Here is a 22,877-nt window from a genome sequence, read left to right as displayed (position 1 = left end):
ATAACTATGACAACCACGAGAGCATGCGGCGTTTTAACTGCTGTACATTTGAGTTGGTGTGTGTGTGTGTGTGTGTGTGTGTGTGTGTGTGTGTGTGTGTGCATGTGCGTGTGCATGCTTAGGGGTTGGTGCTGAAGTAGCTCCTCATGTTACATATATATCCTTGCTTGCCATCTCTCTGTTTTAACCACCCCTATGTTAAAAGCGGTTGGTTCTGATATGCTTAATGAGAGGGTGTTTCGGGTATCAGTTGCGACTCACTGCATTTCTGTCATTTTTCCCCCCCAAATATTTACCAGAGGATGGTTTCTTTTCTTTTTTTTTGCTTTTTTTGTAAATTGCATCCCATACCAGTCCAAAAGTGGTCTGACCCTGCAGGGATAGGCCCAGCGAGCCAGATGGTGAGCCTTGGCATGACCACACATTTTTTTTTTCCAAGGCTCCCCCATTATAAATGGAAAGCAGAGGTGCAACCCCATCATCCCCATTCTCCAGTTGCTAGAAGACATATAAAATGACTTTTGAACTCAACCTATAATTTCAGCTTTTGTCTCGCCGTTATCAGCTGTTGTCCCGGTCAGACAAGGGGAGACCTGCGTTTTATTTATCGTAATTAGACAGATGTAAAGTGTGTGTGTGTGCGCGCGTGCGTGCGTGTGTGTGTGCGCGTGTGTGTGTGTGTGTGTGTGTGTGTGTTAGCTTCTTGCTAAAAAATGCTCCAGCAGCATTTGTTTTGCATGACTATGCGGTCACATCTGGTCACCACACAGCATCCTGATTATTTGTGGAGAATCCATCCAGGGACAACTGTGTTCACTCACACACACACAGGCCTGGGCAATAAAATGGTAGCGATATGTACCGGTGATAAGACACTTCATCAATAGTGATGAGAAAATTGTGCGGTAGAATGTTTGATAGTTTCAGTTAAATGCAAAGCATGTAACGAATACGTGTGCGCCTTCCCTGGCTCATAACAGCCCATCATATCCCTCGATAACGGAGTGTGCTGAGTGACACACAAACAGCCAATCGTGTAACAGGTGTGTTCAGTTGCACCATCGACGTGTGTGTGACCCGGCAACAGAAACAGCGTGGAGTGAGAAAATGAGTGCAGACGATGAGGAAACCATTGATTAAAAAAAAAAAAGAGCAGGTCAGCTCGCCAGTATGGCAGTTTTTTTGTTTGTTCGGTTGTTTAACATCTGACCGATATCAGAGCTTGATAAATAAAGTTACTAAATTCAAAGTAAGGTGGTTAAATTCAAAATTAATTGGTTAAATTCAACCTTTTTTTTTCTCCTGGTCTATTAAAAATGGGCCATTAAAGGATTATCAATAATTATCGATATCTACTGAAATTAAACATTCTTCATCTGTCTCGCCCAGCCCGACATGCATACGTGTCCTATATCTCCTCACATTGGATGTCTTACACTTTACACACGCACCGTAACCCACAGGCACACTCAGAAGCATACTCACCAGTTTCCATCTGTCATTGTGACTGTAGTAGACAGGAGACAGATGGATCCGGTATCAAAGCCCCTGTGTGTTTTGGAACCTGGCTAAGGGAGCTCTGGCCAGCCGCAAAAACAATGCAGTCATTCAGGCGATGCTGAAATAGATTCCGCTATCGCTGCTGTATATTCTCCGCAGCTGAGACGGATCTGCTCTCCGTCTCCCTGACATCTGTTGTACACTGACTAGGCTGCGGATGAGACTTGGCGTGTCTGCAGAAGTGATTTAACATGCTCGGAGTCGCCAAGATAGCAGTTTGTTTAGGTGGCTAAACTGTAAAACAGACACTTCGGCTGAGGCGAGTCGTGCTCATTGGATGAATGATGAAACGAGGTGTTGTTATGAGGGCCCAGCGATGTGCTTGTACCAGAAAAATAAAACCCCAAAGTGGTCAGCTTATACGATGGATTATGGCGCACTCACTCCCACACAAGTGCTCCAAACTTGGTCATGGGTGCGCACACATACTCCACATGCATACGACCACATACAAACACACACACATATACACACACACACACACACACACACACACACACACACACACACACACACACACACACACAGGGTTTTTGAGAAACTGTAAGGTGGCAGAGACCCAGGCCTGCTGTCTTGCAGTGGCGTAGCTGCTCCAAGAACAGCTGGGGCCAAGACAGGCCACCCCATGCCCATGTGGTGGGAACAAGCTCCAACAGTAGCTTCTGCAGGCGTGTGTCTGTGTGTGGTGTGTGTGTGTGTGTGTGTGTTTGAGTGTGGCTGGCTGGCATGCATGCCCATCTGTGTGTGTTCATGTTTGTGTGTCCGTTTAAGTGTGCTGTCCTGAGACACATTTTGTATGTGTTCATTTTGTGCTTGTTTGTTTGTATGTGTTGACATCTTGAGTAATAGCAACCCTGATGTTTCAAGCTTGGACCTAGATTTCGTTGTGTTTACCACCAATATTCATATGAAGTGCTAAAAAGTGCCTTTGTCAGGGGTTGTAATGATAAATATAACCTACCTATTGTTAGTCAAGAGGATAGCTCCTCAAATGAAGTGTTACCTCTCACACAACAAGCCAATCACATGTAGGACAGAAAGTACAAAGTAAATTTGCATAATGAAGCACAAGAGTAGCTAGTCTAATTATTAACCAACACTAAAGTGAATTTGTGAATGTACATTTCCTATAAATGTAGCACCCTTGAAAATGTTATTATTAATTATTATTATTATTAGGTTTTACATCATTCCAATGCATTACTGTTTTCAGCCTAAAATGAATGCATTGCCATTGTCAGATGCTGTTGTAGTAACCGTCATTCCACGTCTGCGCACCGTTTGCTGCAGTTCTTTTACTGGTCAGTTTCATGGCTCACGTGATAGAAACGTGACACACACGTTCGTTAATGCAGAAGGTTCATGAAGAGCAGACGTTCATGCCAGCAGCCTATAGCTGTGTACGTTATGTTTTTTTTTTAATTGCCCACTCGTTTGTGTGAGGGGAGGGGCTGAACCAAAAAAAGGAAGAAAAAAAACGAGAATTGGTACTAGAGGAGAGCGGGAAGAAAAAAAAGTTCTGCACCTGATGCATGAGTTTAGGATAGCGGATGGTTTGCAGTTTGAATTAAAGTTATATGTTATAGTTTGTCGGGTGCAAAAAGTGGCCCGTATGTGCGTGGACATGTGAACTGTTTGTGTTCACTGCGAGTGAGTGGATTAGCTTAGTCCTGCAGGTGAATCGGCCATACTAAATTGTCCCTAGGTATGAATGTGTGTGTGTGTGTGTGTGTGTGTGTGTGTGTGTGTGTGTGTGTGTGTGTGTGTGTGTGCATATGTGTGTGTGCGTGTGTGTGTGTGTGTGTGTGTCGGCCCTGTGGTGGCCTGGCGGCCTGTCCAGGGTCTCTCCCTGCCTGCCGCCCAATGACTGCTGGAATAGGCTCCAGCATCCCGCGACCCTGAGAGCAGGATAAGCGGTTCAGATAATTGATGGATGGATGCTGTGTAGCAGTTAGCACAGCTAACGGAGAGTGTATTGTAGCCCGCGCTAGCGTCGTTTTGTTTTTTTGTTTTAAAGTGTCATACAACGTTCCGGGACTAGTGAATACGTCCAGCCTTAGTTTGCACCAATTCCACCATGAAGGAAGGATTCTGCACTGATAAAAGTGCTGCTGGCTGCTCGTAGCCGAACTATTCGCTACCGCTGTTCAAGACGAGAGGACCTGGATCTTCCCATCTGTACAAGGACGCCTCAGACGTCAGTCAGACGTGACCGCTTCAGTTGGGAACGCTCCCGGGTTCTGTATTCCGTTAGCCGTGATGACAAAGCTTCTTTGATTCGACGAGGATTCCCATGAGCTCCAACATGCACGCCAACATGTAGTACCACGAACAGAGTATAAAATAAAAACTGAGTGTTTGTTTTTTTTTCCCTTTAAAGTTATTGTGATGTCTATGTGACATCTAACTGATAAAAAGAAGAATTCACCACAAAGTCCGACCTCTCAGGAGCATTTAATAAAGCTGCTTGACGTTATCAACACGAGCACAACAACAGACTTCCTGTTAACGTCACATACCAAATCCTGCGACGTCTGTACTGATGCGTTCGCGGTACCATCACGGTAGGCGATTCCATACATTACATCTCCCCCTCCAAGATACACTATATGTGCAAAAATATTGGGACACACCTCTTAATCATTGAATTGAGGTGTTTCATTCAGACCCATTGCCACAGGTGTATAAATCAAGCAGCTAGCCATGCAGTCTGCATTTACAAATGTTTGTGAAAGGATGGGTCGTTATGAAGAGCTCAGTGAATTCAAGCGTGGTACTGTCATAGGATGCCACCTTTGCAGTAAGTCAATTTCTTCCCTGCTAGATATTCCATGGTCAACTGTAAGTGGTATTATTGAAAAGTAGAAGCGTTTAGGAACAACAGCAACTCAGCCACAAAGTGGCAGACCATGTAAAGTCACACAGCGGGGTCAACGAGTGCTGAGGCGCATAGTGTGTAAAAGTCGCCAACGCTCTGTTGACTCAATAACTGCAGAGCTCCAAACTTCCTCTGGCATTAACATCAGCACAAAAACTGTGTGCCGGGAGCTTCATGGAATGGGTTTCCATGGCCAGGCAGCTGCATGCAAGCCTTACATCACCAAGCACAATGCCAAGTGTCGGATGGAGTGGTGTAAAGCACGCTGCCACTGGACTCTGGAGCAGCGGAAACGTGTTCTGTGGAGTGATGAATCACGCTTCTCTGTCTGGCAGTCTGATGGACGAGTCTGGGTTTGGCGGATGCCAGGAGAACGTTACCTGCCTGACTGCATTGTGCCAACTGTGCAGTTTGGTGGAGGAGGGATAATGGTATGGGGTTGTTTTTCAGGGGTTGGGCTAGGCTCCTTAGTTCCAGTGAAGGAAAATCTTAATGTTTCAGTATACCAAGACATTTCGGACAATTCTATGCATCCAACTTTGTAGGAACAGTTTGGGGAGGGCCCTTTTCTGTTCCAGCATGACTGTGCCCCAGTGCACAAAGCAAGGTCCATTAAAACATGGTTGGGTGAGTTCGGTGTGGAAGAACTTGACTGGCCCGCACAAAGCCCTGACCTCAACCCCATCGAACACCTTTGGGATGAACTAGAACGGAGATCGCAAGCCAGCTCTTCTCGTCTGACTTCAGTGCCTGACCTCATAAATGTTCTTCTGGGTGAATGGGAAAAAATTCCCGCAGACACACTTGTGGAAAGCCTTCCCACAAGAGTGGAAGCTGTTATAACTGCAAAGGGGGGACCAACTCCATATTAATGCCTATGGATTTAGAATGGGATGTCATAAAAGCTCATGTAAGTGTAATGGCCAGGTGTCCCAATACTTTGTACATATTGTGTATCTCTGGTAGGACTAAGGGTATCTTAACACCTGTGTTTAAGTAATTGGTGTGTATTAGTTAGCTTAGCACTGGTGAGGAGGTTACATAAAATAGTGGAAATATAGGTTTGAAGAAATGTGCTTACGTGTCCACAAACAGACGCGTGACAAATTAAAGGAAAAAACCAACATAAAGTGTCTTAGTAAGGTGTTGGGCCTCCGGAACAGCTTCGGTGCTCCTTGTCATAGATTCTACAAATCTCCAAACTCTACTGGAGGGATGAACACCATTCTTCCAAAAGATATTCCCTCATTTGGTGATTTGATGGTGGTGGTGTAGAGCGCTGTCTACCACATTGGTCCAAAATCTCCCTTAAGGGTTCATATGGGTTGAGCTCTGGTGGCTGTGAAGGACATAGCATATGATTTACATCATTTTCATCAAACCATTCAGTGAGCCCTCATGTCCTGTGGATGGGGGCACTGTCATCCCGGAAGAGATCACTCCCATCAGGATAGAGATGTCTCATCATAGAATGAAGGTCAACACTCAGAATAACTTTGTATTAATTTGCAGTGACTCTTCCCTCTAAGGGGACAAGTGGACCCAAGCCATGGCAGGAAAATACCCCCACAGCATAACACAGCCCCCAGACCCCCTGACTGTAGGGCTCAAACATTAAGGCTTTTTGCTTTGATTTGTCACCCGTCTGTATATACATGTCATATGATATCAGCAGTGTGATATCAGCAGTTATATATAGTGTGATATCTGCATCCCCACCAATTGGTAAACACGGCGTGTCCCACATCACGTTAGTGATGTGTACAAAAATGATGCATACAAATGTTTCATATTTTATTACGAGTAAGGCAACCTAGAGGAATATCAATGAGATGAAAATATGAGCTATTATAACTGGGGAAGGCATTGGGAGATCATTTTGTTTGAAAACCTCATTTCAGGTTTAACGTGTGTGTGTGTGTGTGTGTGTGTGTGTGTGTGTGTGTGTGTGTTTGCGTGCGTGCGTGCGTGCGTGTGTGCGTGTCTGTATACATTTCGCGTGAAGTGAAATTGGTGCACATACAAACACACACCAGGAAAACAGTCAAAATAAACAGAATTTCAAACAATGGCTTTTGCCTACCTATCATTGGGTGTTCTCCAATGTCAAGGTGAGTAAATCATTTTAGATGTCAGTGGAGGTTTCACAGTGAACAAATACAAAATACAAACTGAAAAAAGTAGGCCCAGCTGCTTATAAACATTCATTTTTGACTCCTTGGCCACTTCTGTCTCTTGTCAGAAGCTCTATGCAACACAAATTCACCAGGATAGAAAAAACAAAACAAAAAACTCATCCTTCAGAGGTACTCTCCAAATTGGAAAATTCTAAACGATGGTAAACTAGTCAGAACAGCTAGCTGAATGTTGGTGTCCACCGGCAATAGCCAGACAAGACTCCCTAACATACATGCATGCATCTGTGCATACGTGAAACTTTGCCCGTTCATTTTGCCACATCAAGTTGTTCTACTGCACAATTATTTGTTTAGCTGAAATTAAAAACTGAACCCATTTTACTAACAGACCCCCGTGGACTAAGCACGTAGCTGTGATCTGATCTCCCCCCACACTTTCAAATTACACAATGGAAATGGTATAATTACAGCTCTGGCTGATTAATGGGCAAGTTATAATTAGGGCTATGGATATGGAGAGAGAGAGAGAAAGAAATGGATGAAGCCGAGATATGTGTGTGTGTGTGGGGGGGGGGAGGGGGGGTAGCATGGAAGGCTATGTCCTGCTACAACCATGTGTCATTCAGTACACACATCCATGCACTTGGCCATGTTCATATGTCACCCTCTATCTGTGTGTGTGCACACACACACACACACATGCATATTCCATTACTATGGAAGTGCTTATATGTTTTATTCGCAGATGTCAAGTGTCTTGTAAAGAATTTTTCTGGTATGTTCATTTTTTTCATGTGCTAAATAGATAGTTTGGTTAATTGATTGCAAAAATAACTGATGTACTTTTATCAGTTACGATCCCAGTCAAAATTGAACGTCAAACCCTGACGTGAGTACCGACTTATGGCTGCGTCTTGCCCGTCCAGCTGAAGTGCGTTGATGACGATGATGTAACACTGCGGGGTGTTATGGCTGTGTTAATACCACTGACAGTCATTTTTACATGTTTGATAGAGTTGTCACAACATCTCTTTGAAGCAGTTAGTTCCCCACATTTTAGTGGTCTGGGCGTCTTATCAGTAGCCAAAATAAAATGGAACTTTTGAACGCGTAACAGCTGTGAAAAAAAAAAAGACTTGATGTAATAATCATATTTTTTAACATTAGCAAAATAGTAAATCAGATGTAAGGTATGCCGGTCAGTTTTTATACCAGTCAAATGTGTGCTGAAGCCATCTGCCCACGTCTCAGACGGATGAATGGATGGATGGGTTGATGGACAGAAGAATAGACAGATGCATAAAGGAGCTTTTTCTCTTTGTGTTGGGCAGTGATGGGAGCTTACAACGGATTAGTCAGATAGACTGGCTGAGAGCTGCTTTATAACAATTGTAATAAATAATTATTTCTCTAACCAAGAGCACTGCAACTCTTTTTTTTATTCATTCTTCATTTCTTTATCTTTCTCTCCATCTTTGTCCCCTCTGCAGCACTTGGGAGATCCTGAGCGGCTGAGACACATTCACCTCCGTCCTTGCAGCTGCTTATAAGGTAGGCACACACATTGAACTTCGCAATACTTATATACCTCAGCTGATGAGTGCGCGGCACATGAAACAGGCTTGTATTGCTACGTATTAAAACTTGTTTTCCTGCATCTGTAGTGATTTTTTATATATATAACTTCGTTAAAAGAAACACTCAATGGTAGGGAAAGTGCTCAACAAATAAGAAGCAAAATAATCCAGTGGTTCAAGTAAATTCTTTAATAGATAGTACAAGCCCGTTTCATGCCATATGATGATTACTTATGGCATGAAACAGGGTTGTACTGTCTATTAAAGAATTTACTTGAATCACTGGATTATATATACACACACACACACACACACACACACACACACACACACACACGCACCTTAGCAGTACTAATGATGATGTAAGAACTCTGTAATGTGGGTTGTTGTCAAGGAAAAACTTCACTGAACTAGAGTTTGAGGGTTTCATTTCATTAGTTATTAATTATAGCAATTTGTTTGTTGTTTACGAGTCTGATTTATACTTTAAAGGTATATAGACTTATATTATACAGTTACCAGTGTACGAAATATGCCGTGTGGATGGTTTGGATTTTGTTTCCCATGGGGGATGTGTGTTAAATAGTTTTCAGAAGCTGCTGGTAATGAGGCATGTCTTTGGAGGGAAGGTCCTGGAAGCAGATCCCAAATCTGTTTGATCCACTCATGTTTTACTCTTCCAGAGCGCCTGATGGTTTTCACTGCCTTTAAGCCAACTCACCATTCCACATTCAGTAGAGCAAGTCTGTGCATGTACATGCACATGTACATGCGTATGTAGGTGTGTATGTTTTTACAAACGCACATCTGCATGCATGTTGTTGTGTGTCTTGTCGGTCTTCTGAATGCAGTTTCAATTCCTTAACTGGCTTTTAAAATCTGGAAAGGGGAGTTAACACAAATTCTGATGCAATCGTAGCAGTTGTATAAATCTAAATGTATTTTATGTCACTCAGACCAGTCATCACTAAGGACATAATAATACTAATAATAATAAATAATGCTGTAAGTGAAAACACAAGACTGGAAAATTAAGTCCTGATCTAAAAGGCTTGGCAAGTACGTGCGCAGGTCTCTATCCAATTCCAAGGCTTAGCTAACCTACATAAGGTGTGACAGGCCACTTCTGGGCTAAATGTTAAGCCAGTGCCTAGCAGGAGCATGCTGCCCGGTCTGTTTTGGTTTGGTTCTTGATATATCAAAGATATCCCGGCCAGCACCAAGCGGTTGTCCTGCAGGCTAGACGTTACATACACGTCAACGCTGGATTTCTGTCTCCTTTACGTCTCAAAGGATAGCTCTGAACCTGCTGTAATTTTGGCTGCAGGCAGCGTTAGCTCTGCCCCGCTCATGCTGAGTACCTGGTGCTTGAAGTAAAGCCTGGTACCATGGCAGATTGTTCTCCATAGGTGACATTACTATGCACTCGCAACCGTCAGCTCTACCGCATCCCCTGGCCCGGCATGGTGCGTGCACCCACACACACACACACACACACACACACACACACACATGGATTGTTTACTCATGCAGCCATAACTCTGAACCAAATTAGGTTTGTGATATGAATGTCTTATTTTGGACTCTGCTTATTATTTTACCTTAATGTGAATCCCTATCTTTAAATTGGGTAATTTCAAATTATATTCAGTTTGCTAAAATCTATTTGCTAATCGATCGTTGAGCATAGTTGGGGTGTTTTGGCGGGGTAAGTGAGGCAGAGGAGGATGCCACTGAGGTACAGTTACCATGGGGCCATTTAAGGTAAAAATGAATGCCTGCATGTACTCGGAGTACGTTCTAAGGCTTTGATTAAATCTGTCCACCATCCTGCATATGTCAGCCATCGAGCTGCGTGCTTGCATGTTCCCTGGCTTGTTCTTAAAAGTCGGATTTTTTTTTCTTCTAAATCCTGTTTTTATTGGCTATTTTTCTGAAGAAGGAGAGGGGGGAAAAACATTTCACTCGTATATCTGAAAATGAAGTAAAATAAATAAATCCCAGCTTCGGTTGGCAGCCAATTATTTCCCATTATACTGTTGGCTTCAGAGAAAGTGGTTGTGCATTAATAAGTGTGGGTACACGTCGCATAACACCCCCCCCCCCCAAAAAAACAACACTGACTTCAATTGTGGGGATCAGCAGGGGAAATGAGCTCGTCACACGATTCTTATCACTCATTATTTAGTGTCCCTGAAGGCGGTGGTTCCTCCACCCTGACAGGAATATTAAGTGTCCTGTGGGTTTGAAGGTAAGTCCTCATTTGGAGGTCTGGGGGGGGGGGGATGGGGGTTGTTTGTAAAAGTTTGTGCCAGCATTCCTTCTTTTAAATTAAGGAGTTTTGGGAAGCAGGAAAGCCAAACGATCCACAGGCCAGACGGGGAGAGTTTTTTGGTTTTTGTTTTACCAGTCAGTCGTGGTATTATTTTTGACAAAAGCAGATTTGAGCTTATGGAAGGGAAATATCGATACACGTTATAACACATTGTATATGTGAAATTTTGCCCTATTTGATAAGGGAATAATAAATCCCCTTGCTAGTAATTTCACAAGATTTATTTATTGATTATATTTATTATTATTTATTGATTATTTATTTATTTATATATTTATATTGCTCATTTTGACCCTAAGGCATCACACAACACATATATATGTATGTGTGTGTGTGTGTGTGTGTGTGTGTATATATATATATATATACACACACATATATATACATGTATATACACACACACATATATACACACACACACATAGCGGGGGTTTTTTTCCCGGAAACTGTCAATGGTGTTGATAAAAGTGCTCGACAGACGAGGAGCGGAATATCAATATTGATGTAGGAATTTTTTTTTTAATACATAGCAGTACAAGTGTGTTTAGTGCGTCACGCAGTCATCAGCTGCTAATATGATTCAACAAAGAAAACACACAGTATACATTTCCCCGCGTTACGCCCCTTATTTCGGTGGACAGCAGCCAATCAGAGGAGAAAACATTTGAACTATTACAACCAATGGGGTAGGTAGTTATGATGGACAGCAACCAATGGTGGGGTAGAAAACATTACAACCAATGGGGTAAGGGGCTGGGGCTTGTTTTGAAAAAGCATTTAAATGACCAGGGCACTGCTGAAATAGCATACATTTAGAATATAACAAGGTAATTCATGTAAATCATATAGTGGGGTGGTGTTGGGGCACAGTTGGAAGGGCAGGCAGTTAAAATATAAAAATATACAACATCTAATAAATGTCACATGTGTATCATCTAATGGGGGGGGGAGAGAATAATAAAGACATTTTACTTGTAATTACAAAGGAGATATTTTTTCGGTGTCTACAGCTGGTGGCCATTTCGTTTCTGCTATTCGAGGTGGACATATCAGGTCTGCAAATAATGAAATACTTTTCTGCCAAGCACAGGTTGCATCTTTTACTGCTAATTGAATATGCATTGCTCTTTGTAAGGATTTTCCTTACAAAGAGCCACATTTGGTCATTGGTAGACAAGAATATCGGTTATTCTGTTTCATGGAAAATCCTTATAAAGAGCAATGCATATTCAATTAGCGGTAAAAGATGTAACCTGCGCTTGGCAGAAAAGTATTTTATTATTTGCAGACCTGATATGCCCGGATATGTTCTGATATGTTTTTTTTTCCTCCATCTATATTGATATATGTATATATAGATCCATCCATCCATCCATTATCTGTGCTGCTTTTCCTGCTCTCAGGGTCGTGGGGATACTGGAGCCTATTCCAGCAGTCATTGGACGGCAGGCGCACACACACACACACACACACACACACACACACACATATATATATATATATATATATATATATATATATATATATAATAAAGTAAACATAATATACATCTATGTTTGGGAAAAAATTACGAGACAATATCTAAGTCTTTTTCTTGATATTACAATAAAGCAGAACCAGTTATTGACTTGTATATGTATTGTGCATATAAAGTACTGTAGGAGGTACTTGACACATTTCCAAGAATATTAAGACTACTACTTGGTTAATAGGAGGAGTATGTCAGGTTTACAACTGCCTGGAAATATGAAATAATAGTTTAGTACATGAAATTGGAAGTATAGTATATTATATTGGAAGTCTCCAGCATCCCGTGACCCTGAGAGCAGGATAAGCGGTTTTGGATAATGGATGGATGGATATTGGAAGTATTTAATCCTTGTTACACACAGCCTTCACAGAGACTGATGATTGCCTTTATAATGAACCTGTTTTTACTGCCGAGCTGCTCCTCTGTTAAATGTGCAATCGTTTAAAAAAATCTGTTGTATTTGTTTTATTCTTAAGTTAATTAAGTTAATTTCACACGACTGTGAGTGAGCTAGTTGTAACCTTGTTTCATTAGGGGAAATGAAAATGAATAAATTGGAATTTGTCCTCAATGCATTTAGTGTCATACATTGCAGATAGAATGATTGAAATGAATTGGTTGCATGCCTGGAGAATTGTCATGTGGAGGGGGGGGGGGACTGCTTTCCGAATCATTCAACGTGCACAGTCTCATCACCGATGCTTTCTACATAAAAAATTACAACCAAATGTCTGCTGCACTGATGGAAGCTTTAAAAATCTTTTAGTGAATCGGTCAAACTGGGATAGCTGGGACCGAAAGAAGATATTTCGCGGGTAACATGTCCAAAAACCATCAACTAAATCGTTTTCGGTATGGGTACTACGTCTTTGTTACTGTTTCGTTCCAGCGGCCCCTGTGAAGTCCATTACAACTGTGTGTTTGTGCAGGTTTGAATGTGACACTTAATGGTTCCATTGAATGGACGACATCGGCGGTGCCTGTCGATTATGTTGTGCCCCCCAGCTGTCGGCACTTTCAACAAATCTGTGTCGTTGCATGAGTTTGCTCCTGCATTTTTACTGGAGTGATCCTTACTCTGTGAAAGCTATAATGCGAATACTAGTCGTGCAAAATCAGGACGCAGTATGCACAGGCATACACGCACACACATACACACACACATGCTATGATGATGCGAGGGTAATAACATGTCGCATCATAATCAAATCAATACTTATCTTTTAAAGACATACAGTTTAATAAACTCATTAACCCAACACACATACACACACACACACACAGACGCACACAGACGCACACAGACATGCCCACACTCGCAGGTCAGCTATTTCCAAAGGCCCCAGCTGCTGCAGTAATGGCCATGCTGCTTGGAGAGGAAGAGTGCCAATATCCCGCTTTGTTAATAACCAAGTCTATTTTCTTTGGAATTATGAACGGCTTTGGAAGGGTGAAAGGGGAAGCATTTTGCATCTGTCAGTAGTTTTATTGTCCTTCTGTCCGTTTGTGCATTTGTTTATTTGTATTATTGAAAATGATCTCGGTTGTACTCACAGTGGCATTATAACAGTTCATTAATTTAACATGTGTTCCATGAACACAGAGCTGTATACATACGTGTGTGTGTGCGTGCGTGCGTGCGTGCGTGTGTGCGTGCGTGCGTGCGTGCGTGTGTTTTCCATGTGTTGGTCAACGAAGTTATCGTCAGAGCTGTTCAAGTTTTAGTCCATGAAATGAAATCCACAGAGCTCAGTGACGCTAAGGTAAACAAAATATCCATCCATTATCCAAACCGCTTATCCTGCTGTCGGGGTTACAGAATGCTGGAGCCTATCCCAGCAGTCATTGGGCGGCAGGCGGGAGACACCCTGGACAGGACAGCAGGCCATCACAGGGCCGACACACACACACACACACACACACACACACACACTCACACCTAGGGACAGTTTAGTACGGCTGATTCATCTGACCTACATGTCTTTGGACTGTGGGAGGAGACCGGAGCATCCGGAAGAAACCCATGCAGACACAGGGAGAACATGCGAACTCCACACAGAGGATGACCCGGGACGACTCCCAAGGATGGACTTGGGAGAGAGATCCCTCCTCTGTTGCTGTCCCTGATGTTTCTTCCTATTTTTTCTCCCTGTTAAAGGTTTTTTTTTTTTTTAGGGAGTTGTTCCTTATCCGATGAGAGGGTCTAAGGACAGGCTGTTGTGTTGCTGTTAAGCCCACTGAGGCAAATTTGTAATTTGTGATATTGGGCTATACAAATAAAATTGACTTGACTACCCTGGGGTTCGAACCCAGGAACCTTCTTGCTGTGAGGCGACCGTGCTAACCACTGCACCACCATGTCGCTCCAGCAAGAGAATTTTTTAGATAAAACATCTTCTCCCTTGCTGGGAGGGGTTTTCGGTCAATAACAGTCATGAAACAAAATAACAATAAATACATAAATAAAACAACAAACAAAATATATAAAATATTTATTTCTGACCTTGATGCTGTAGGACATCGGAGTGCTTTTCAATACTGAGTTTTATTCAAGTTAATTTTCTTTTAAATACAGTGCTAAAATTAGCCAGGTAAATTAGCGCTGACGAGTCACCAGCTTTGTGTCTGTAGGCAGTGGGATTACACATGGAAAAGGAGACAAATAATATTCATTTTTGCAACAAATACTTCCTGTGTTTGGGATTTTTATCCTTGTCTGCAGCATCTGCCTGAAACTCTGATGACATCCATTGCACAGTTTGATGTGATTTATGCATTGCAGCAAAGTTCCTTTCAGTTATACTAGTAAAGGATGCATAGAGAGACTGGGATAGTGACCTACAGTGGTTTTTATTATTTCAAAATTGTTCATAGACAACCCGTAGCCACCTCAGTCAGCGTCTTTCTATGTCAGTATATTGAAAGGAGTCACAGTCCGATCTGTTCTTGTTTGTTGTGTACGTCTGCGTCGAATGCCAGTCTCACAGCTAAGTGAAAAGTGCTCAGTTAGGCCGGGCTCTCCGTCTTCAGCTGACTCCCAAACCAGGCCTGTATGCCGCACACATGAAAGACCTGAAGTCAGGGGATCACACTGTGTTTATCAAAGCTCTTAAGGATTTCACTTAAGAACCATTCAAAGAGCCAACTGAGTTAAAAAAATGACTCGCTAAGTGTGAAAAGTAAGACGTATTTATCAAGGCACTCAAGCAGTGACGTGTAGGAGTAGTTCTCAGGTGTTTTCCACAACAGCTCATGCTACCAATTTACCAAAATAATTGGTAGGATACAATCAAGAACAAAGACGGAAGAGAGGAATGGCCAGTCGGCTGCAACGACTCAGCCCACATTTGCCACGTTACGGAATCGGAAGCATGGAATTTGACTCCAGTTTCGTGGCTCTCTCAGTGTACTTAACATAGAATAACAACACTACACCACAACAATCTTCAGATATATTCACAAGGACTGACTTATACAGGCGAAATACGAGGCGATAAAGTGCAATGGCCAACAAAGTTACAGGCCAACTTTACCCTCAAACGTCAGAATGTTTAATTCCCAATATTTTTGTAGTAGTCTGATGTTGAGCAGGAGCCCTTACTGTCACACTGACTCTGGAATAATGTTTGATGAATATTATGTTGATGAGATTTGTGCTCATTACTATTTCTTCTTTTGGCTTGTTCCCTGTTTCTCATGGGTCGGCACAGCGGATTTTTCCAAAAGCATAGCTTTCTGTCTGATGTATCCCACTCCCGCAGTCTAACCCTCCTCATGTCCTCTTCTATCTGGTCTCTCCATCTTTTCCTTGGTCTTCCACTTTTTCTTTTGCCAGGTATTTCCATATGCAATACCTTCTTTCCTATAAAGTCTATGCCTCCTCTCTGTACATGCCCAAACCATCTCAATATTGTCTCTCTCAGCTTCTCATCCATTCCTCCGATCTTGAACATTGCTCTGACTTCTTCATTTCTCTTCCGGTCTTTTATAGTCACTCGCAAGGACCAACGCAGCATGTTCATCTCTGCTACCTGTAATGTAATGTACCTGTAATTCGTGCTCATTACTGATTAAGCCTATTCAGTATACAGTAACTGCACATCATCATACAAGTCCAACACAGCCTTGGGAAGTGCGGGTCCTCCTCAGTGTCCGTACAATCTCGACCCCAGTCCAGGGACTTCTAACCCAGTTGAGAGAGCCCTGGAGCCCACCTTTATCAGTATCTTAAAGTCCAAAGAAGAAGAGCTTTAATTCTTAGGGTTATCAGTGAGAGTAAAAGTGAATGAATTTTATTTTTATCTTTCACTTAATACCACATTTTCAGACTAAGACGTTTGGGCCAGAGCTCTGTAGAGGCTATGAGAGAGGCAGATTAACCCTATCCACTTTTCTCCTGCCTATCTTACACTGGCTGGCTTAGTGTAAGATAGGCATGCATGATGTGAATCAGCTGAATGACAGACCACTCGTGACAGCTCGGTCGGGATATGAAAGATTGATGAGAGAAAATGACAAATGGCTTGTTCTTAAATATTGCAGGCAGAAAATGGTACAGATTCCATGCCATGTTGCCACGGTCCTCTTCTAAGAAGTCAAATGCAGTACTGTGCGCCGTTTGCCTCAGTGAGAAAGTATCTGATGACAGTAGTGATACCACATAACCTGCAGTTTATCTTCTTTTGCTTCAGGTTTATTGATGAGATGGAATTGAGATGTGGTTGCTCAATGATGCTGATCGTAATACAGTCTACAACCCCGCTGCCTTCTCTCCAGATTTCCTTCATTCAAAAAACACAGGCGGCTGGGCCAGCTGAGTGGTTTTTGTTTACTACCCCCGTCTTGCATTTGCAGTTCTCAGCAAACTATGCAGCAATCGCAGTGAACAAGAGCTACTGAGTGTTTATAATTAGTAGATGATGGCAAACGTACCAAATATTCGCTACCTTTCTAATTGAATTTGTTTGTCTTGCTTGCTTTGATTTGTTGTTGGACTCCACATTGTTATGCAAAAGAGGTCAGGATTCAAGCAGACTTCCAGAATGCACCTTTAAACCGTAGCGCACTGGCTGTCTTGGCTGACACCGTTCATTTTCATTCATATCCATCTAATCAAATGCAGGTGCGCAGAGGGCTGGAGCCCCTCCCGGCAGGCATTGGGTAGAACAGCAGGAGACTTACAGTGCACACTTACACACACACACACACACTCACACACTCAAACCAAAACCATTTCCACCTATTGGAAATTTAGAGTTTTGGACACTGGAGTGCTCAAAGGAAACCCACATAAAGACAGGGAGATAATGCAAACTTCACACAGAAGGGCTGGGATTGAACTCAGGACACCCTTGCTATGAAGTAATGTGCTAACCACTAAAGAGGCCCTCACAGTCGGTGAAAATTGTAAGCGGATGGACGTCCATGGAGTATGTGTGCGCATAAATGAAGTCCAAGCAGATGTTTGCAGAGGGAAGTCTGTGCAGGATTTGTTTTCTGTGTCCGTTTGCTGACCTGTCGTTTTGCCCACAAAGCTACCCTGCCTCACGCACAATGTGTCTCAGCTTGTCGGTTTAACGCCAAGCACTAGTTCATGTCGGAGAAATCAAGACATACTTTTTTTCCCGGACCCCCCCCCCCTTTTCTCCGCAGTTGTACTTGGCCAATTACCCCACTCTTCCGAGCCGTCCCGGTCGCTGCTCCACCCCCTGTGCTGATCCAGGGAGGGCTGCAGACTACCACATGCCCCCTCCGATACATGTGGAGTTGTCAGCTGCTTCTTTTCACCTGACAGCGAGAGAGTTTTGCCAGGGGGACGTAGCGTGTGGGAGGATCACGCTATTCCCCTCAGCCCCCCGAAAAGGTGCCCCGGCTGACAAGAGGGGGCACTAGTGCAGCGACCAGGACACATACCAACATCCGGCTTCCCACCCGTAGACACAGCCAATTGTGTATGTAGGCACGCCCGACCAAGCCGGGGGTAACACGGGGATTTGAACTGGAGATCCCCATGTTGGCAGGCAATGGAATAGACCACTATGCTACCCGGACGCCCAAATCAAGACATACTTCTGAGCAGAGGCTCACTCAAGAGGTCTGACGATAACGTGTTGAATTCGCCCCCTCTCTCTTTACATTAAGTTGTCTCATGTACCTCCTCATTGTCCTTTTTCCCATTACCTGGAGGCAAACTAACCCCTCTTATTTATTTATTTGGTTATTTCATTCATTCATTCATTTTTTTTTCTCCATAAAAGACTTCTCACAAATGAATTTGGTACACTTTCGGTATGCTTCGAGTATGCTCAGCTATGATGAGCAAAAGTCTGCGTACAGTCCAGCAGATGTGCATGTCTGTTTGTGAGCACGTTAAGCCCCTCTTTGCCCCAGAATATATACTGCCGAGGCCTATTTGCACAACGCTGACTCAAGCTACCGCTAAGCTCCCAGCAAATGCGCTAGCTGCCATTAGCAGCCAGTCTAAAAAAGCATCGGTGAGTAATTGGAAGAAAGCCTTGGCAGCTCATGACTTCATTGTCTGTTCTCTTCAAAATGGCTGCCATTAACAAGCTGTATACTGCCACTGCTCCCCCCCGCCCCCGCCTCCACAACTGTTTGTTAGTTTGTCCCATCATGTCATTCTGTTTAAACTCCACGTGCACTCATTCTCGCTCGCTCTCTCTCTCGCTCTTCCTATCTCCTTGTTTCTTTTCCTTTCTCTCAACCCTGTCTACTCTGTCTTCCTCTCTCTATCTCACTCTCATTGCCCCATGCCTCCATATACTCTCTCTCTCTCTCTCTCTCTCTCTCTCTCTCTCTCTCTCTCTCTCTCTCTCTCTCTCTCTCTCTCTCTCTCTCTCTCTCTCTGTGTCTCTCTCGCTCTCTCTCTCGCTCTGTCTCTCTCGCTTTGTCTCTCTGTCTGTCTGCCGCCTGCTGTGATTCACCAACTACACCTGGATATGAGTATGGTGATGTGTTTGTTACATCACTTACCACACCACCATTGCTCACCATGAAAGCACGTCCTGCTTGTTTAGCTTGTTAGTTTAGGCTAGTGTTGTCAGGTCAGCCTGATTTGCTCACTGCATCCACTTTCCGTTCAAAGGGGCTTTATCGACGTTGCGTGCGACAGTACTTGAGTGCAAAATCAACACCCCATGCACATTCAAATTAAAGAAAATTAACTTGAAAACTTAACAACAAAAAAACAACAAAAAAAAACCTTTTCACATGCACCGGTAATCATCACTGGTAGGACTCATGGCAATATGTCCGTTGAGTCATTGGCTCAAGAGACAAAGCCATAGGAAGTTATTTCCACTCAAATAATGTTTTGAGTTTTAGGCAAAGATGGAAGTCGGTTAACTCTGTTTCAAGCTTCTGCAACTCCATTTCAAAAATACTGAGGTTAAATGTGACATTTCAGGAACAGTCTGCAAACCTTTCTGAAGAGACCACGATGACGCATACTGTCAATAGAGCTAGTTTGGATAGGTCATTTTTGGTCTTTTTTTAACTAGATTGTTTTTGGGAAGTGAGAGGATGCCTGAGGAGTGGAGAAGAAGTATACCGGTACCGATTTTAAAGAATAAGGGCAATGTGCAGAGCTGTAGCAACTACAGAAGTATAAAGGTGATCAGCCACAGCATGAAGATATGGGAAAGAGTAGTGGATGCTCAGTCCAGAGGAGAGGTGACGATTAGCGAGCAGCAGTATGGTTTCATGCCACAAAAGAGCACTGCAGATGTGATGTTTGCTTTGAGAATGTGGACTGAGAAGTATAGAGAAGGCCAGAAGGAGTTACATTGTGTCTTTGTGGATTTAGAGAAAGCACATGACAGGATGCCGAGAGAGGAGGTGTGATATTGTATGAGGAAGTTGGGAGTGGCAGAGAGCTATGTAGGAGTAATGCAGGATATGTATGAGGGAAGTGTGACAGTGGTGAGGTGTGTGGTAGGAAAGACAGATGGGTTCAAGGTGGAGGTGGGATTACATCAAGGATCGGCTCTGAGCACTTTCTTGTTTGCACTGGTGATGGACAGGTTAATGGACGAGATCAGGCAGGAGTCTGTGGACTATGATGTTCGCGGATGACATCGTGATCTTTATGGAGAGTAGGGAGCAGGTTGAGGAGAGCCTGTAGAGGTGGAGGTATGCGCTGGAGAGAAGAGAATTGAAAGTCAGTCAGAGCAAGAAGGAATACATATGTGTGAATGAGAGAGAGGACAGTGGAATGGTGAGGATGCAAGGAGTAGAGGTGATGAAGGTGGATGAGTTTGAATACTTGGTGTCAACTGTTCAAAGTAACGGGGAGTGCAGAATAGAGGTGAAGAAGAGAGTGCAGGCAGGGTGGAGTAGGTGGAGAAGAGAGGAGTGTCAGGAGTGAGTTGCAGCTGAAGGGTACCAGCAAGAGTTAAAGGGAAGGTTTACAAGATGGTAGTGAGACTAGCTGTGTTGTATGGCTTGTAGATGGTGGCACTGACAAAAAGACAGGAGGTGAAGCTGGAGGTGGCAGAGTTGGAAGATGCTAAGGACAGGATTAGGAACGAGTATATTAGAGGGACAGTTCAGGTTGCACGGTTTAGAGACAGAGCAAGAGAGGCAAGATTGAGATGGTTTGGACATGTGCGGAGGAGAGATGCTGGGTATATTGGGAGAAGGATGCTGAATATGGAGCTGCCAGGCAAGAGGTATTTATGCATGCTCAATAATCCAGGTAAGGAAATAAAAGAAAGTTGAATCAGTTCATCTGGACACGTTTATTGACAGATCCGTTTCATCACTCATCTAAGTGACCTCTTCAGTCTAAACTGATACAGTCTAAACAGTGCAGTTATGCAGCTGTATTGTTTATAAGGGTGGGGATACCTGCAGTGAGTTTAGACTGAAGAGGTCACTTAGATGAGCGATGAAACGGATCTGCCAATAAACGTGTCCAGATGAACTGATTCAACTTTCTTTGATGTCAGGCAAGAGGAAAAGAGGAAGACCAAAGAGGAGGTTTATGGTTGAAGTGAAGGAGGACATGCAGGTGGTTGGTGTGACAGAGGAAGATGCAGAGGACAGGAAGAGATGGAAACGGATGATCCACTGTGGCGACCCCTAACGGGAGCAGCCAAAAGTAGTGGTGGTAGTAGTAGGTCATTTTTGGTCTTAAGCACCGAAATTAAGAGGCATCCAATAAAATATATAGTTGAGTATGTTGTTAAATGGATCTGACAACCTTGAATCAATGTATTTTGTCAAAACAATCGAATCGCCCATCCATTATCCAAGCCGCTTTTTCAGTGGTTATGTGGTGTCATCATGACATGCGGAAATATTTTACTGCTAACATTGGCGCACTTTTTTTCCTTCTACAATGAAGTGGATTTTATCATTTTGGAAAAGATTTTTAAAGGCTATGACATACTGTTTGGAAAATAGTGTGGAGGATCTCAATTAATAACAATTTCAGTTCTCTGTCTCCGTCTCTGCATTGTTTAGAAGTCGTAGTTCCGTGGTGATGTCACCATTACATCATTATGAGTGCGTGCCTCACTGACCCCCGCCCGGCTGAGCCTTAAGAAATCAGTTATATAAACTTGACCCTTAGAAATTTAAAATGTCTGACATTAGATGTGGAAGATTTTGACTAAGTCAGATTAGATAACTTCGTACAGGGATGAGGAGAACTTTGCCACCCCTTTAAAACACAGAAATCGAAAGCAAAGCACGGTGGTATCACTTGTCTCAAATTGGACGAGTTGACGAGTCAGAAACCACACTGTTGGAAAAAACACTTGCCACTCCTTTTGCCAGAATGATGACTGATATAATTACAGTTCAGTTAAATGACCCATAGGGCATGTTTCATCTAATAATTGTGTGTGTGTGGGGGGGGGGGGCAGAGCTCTGTCATTGAAGGCCACTCATGTTTGATGACAGCAAATATACCCATAATGCTTTGTAACACAACAGAAGGTTTCTCTCAGGGCTTCAAATTACTGCTACACATCTGCTGCTGTTATGCACTACTGATGCCCTGACACCAGATACAAGCACTCTCTCTCACTCTATACTACTACTACACTACCACACACACACGCACACACACACACAAAGCCAAAAGACGATCTGTTTGAATTGATTAGGGCCTCTTAAGTGAACTGATGATGTGCTTAAAGAGATGATGAGGAAAGTCACTCTAATTGATTGCGCTGCCAATCGAGTGGATATTCCTTGCATGCCAATTAAGTTAACATAACTATACAAGTGTGTGAAGCATACTGTCATTAGCACAGTGTAAATTATATGGTCAAGCACTTAGGAAAAAACTGGAGCATTGACAGTTTGGATAACTAAATTGACTTTAAGGGGCTCTAACACAGGAATTGTTTTTATATAATACTATGTGAGGTGTAATTTTTTTTTTTCGTGTGTGATCAATACTGAAGCAAATTGGATTTTTCTCACATATTTCAGGTATTCAAAATGTTTGTTGTCACATGACTACCTCTTTAGTTTGTATTCAACTATTAATCAGCTTGCACTTTGTGAAAAGAGACGTGGTAGGGAATGTTTTTGTGTAGTGATCCGCAGATATATAAGTAGTGATTAGACTTGTCAAAGTTGGACATTTTCCAAATGGCATTTGCTATTACAGCAACACCAGCGTTATTGTGTTATTACAAAATAAAAGTGCATATTATTCCTCCAGTGCTAAAATTTGGTTGATGAAAAAATGTTAATAATTATGGCATGTTTAGACAGTAGTTAGTTCTGGTAACAATGAACACACCCTTATGCCGGATGATTTTAAGTTAAAGTTTCCTATTGACAGTTATATAAATTATACACTGATTAATTGCCATATTAG

The 22,877-nt window shown here is 42.9% G+C and overlaps 1 protein-coding gene across 5 annotated transcripts in view; it reads left to right on the top strand.

Moving 5' to 3' along the window:
• Positions 1-22,877, top strand: part of LOC130120586 (double-stranded RNA-specific editase 1-like) — a 221,361-nt gene that overhangs the window by 99,244 nt on the left and 99,240 nt on the right. For all 5 annotated transcript variants that reach the window (XM_056289211.1, XM_056289205.1, XM_056289206.1 and 2 more), the window contains exon 4: positions 8,067-8,127. The gene's annotated coding sequence lies outside the window, so the exon portion shown is untranslated. The remainder of the gene's footprint in view (positions 1-8,066; positions 8,128-22,877) is intronic.

The sequence above is a fragment of the Lampris incognitus genome, chromosome 11, assembly GCF_029633865.1.
Source record: "Lampris incognitus isolate fLamInc1 chromosome 11, fLamInc1.hap2, whole genome shotgun sequence".
NCBI lineage: Eukaryota > Metazoa > Chordata > Actinopteri > Lampriformes > Lampridae > Lampris > Lampris incognitus.
This window is presented reverse-complemented; position numbering and strand designations above follow the sequence as displayed.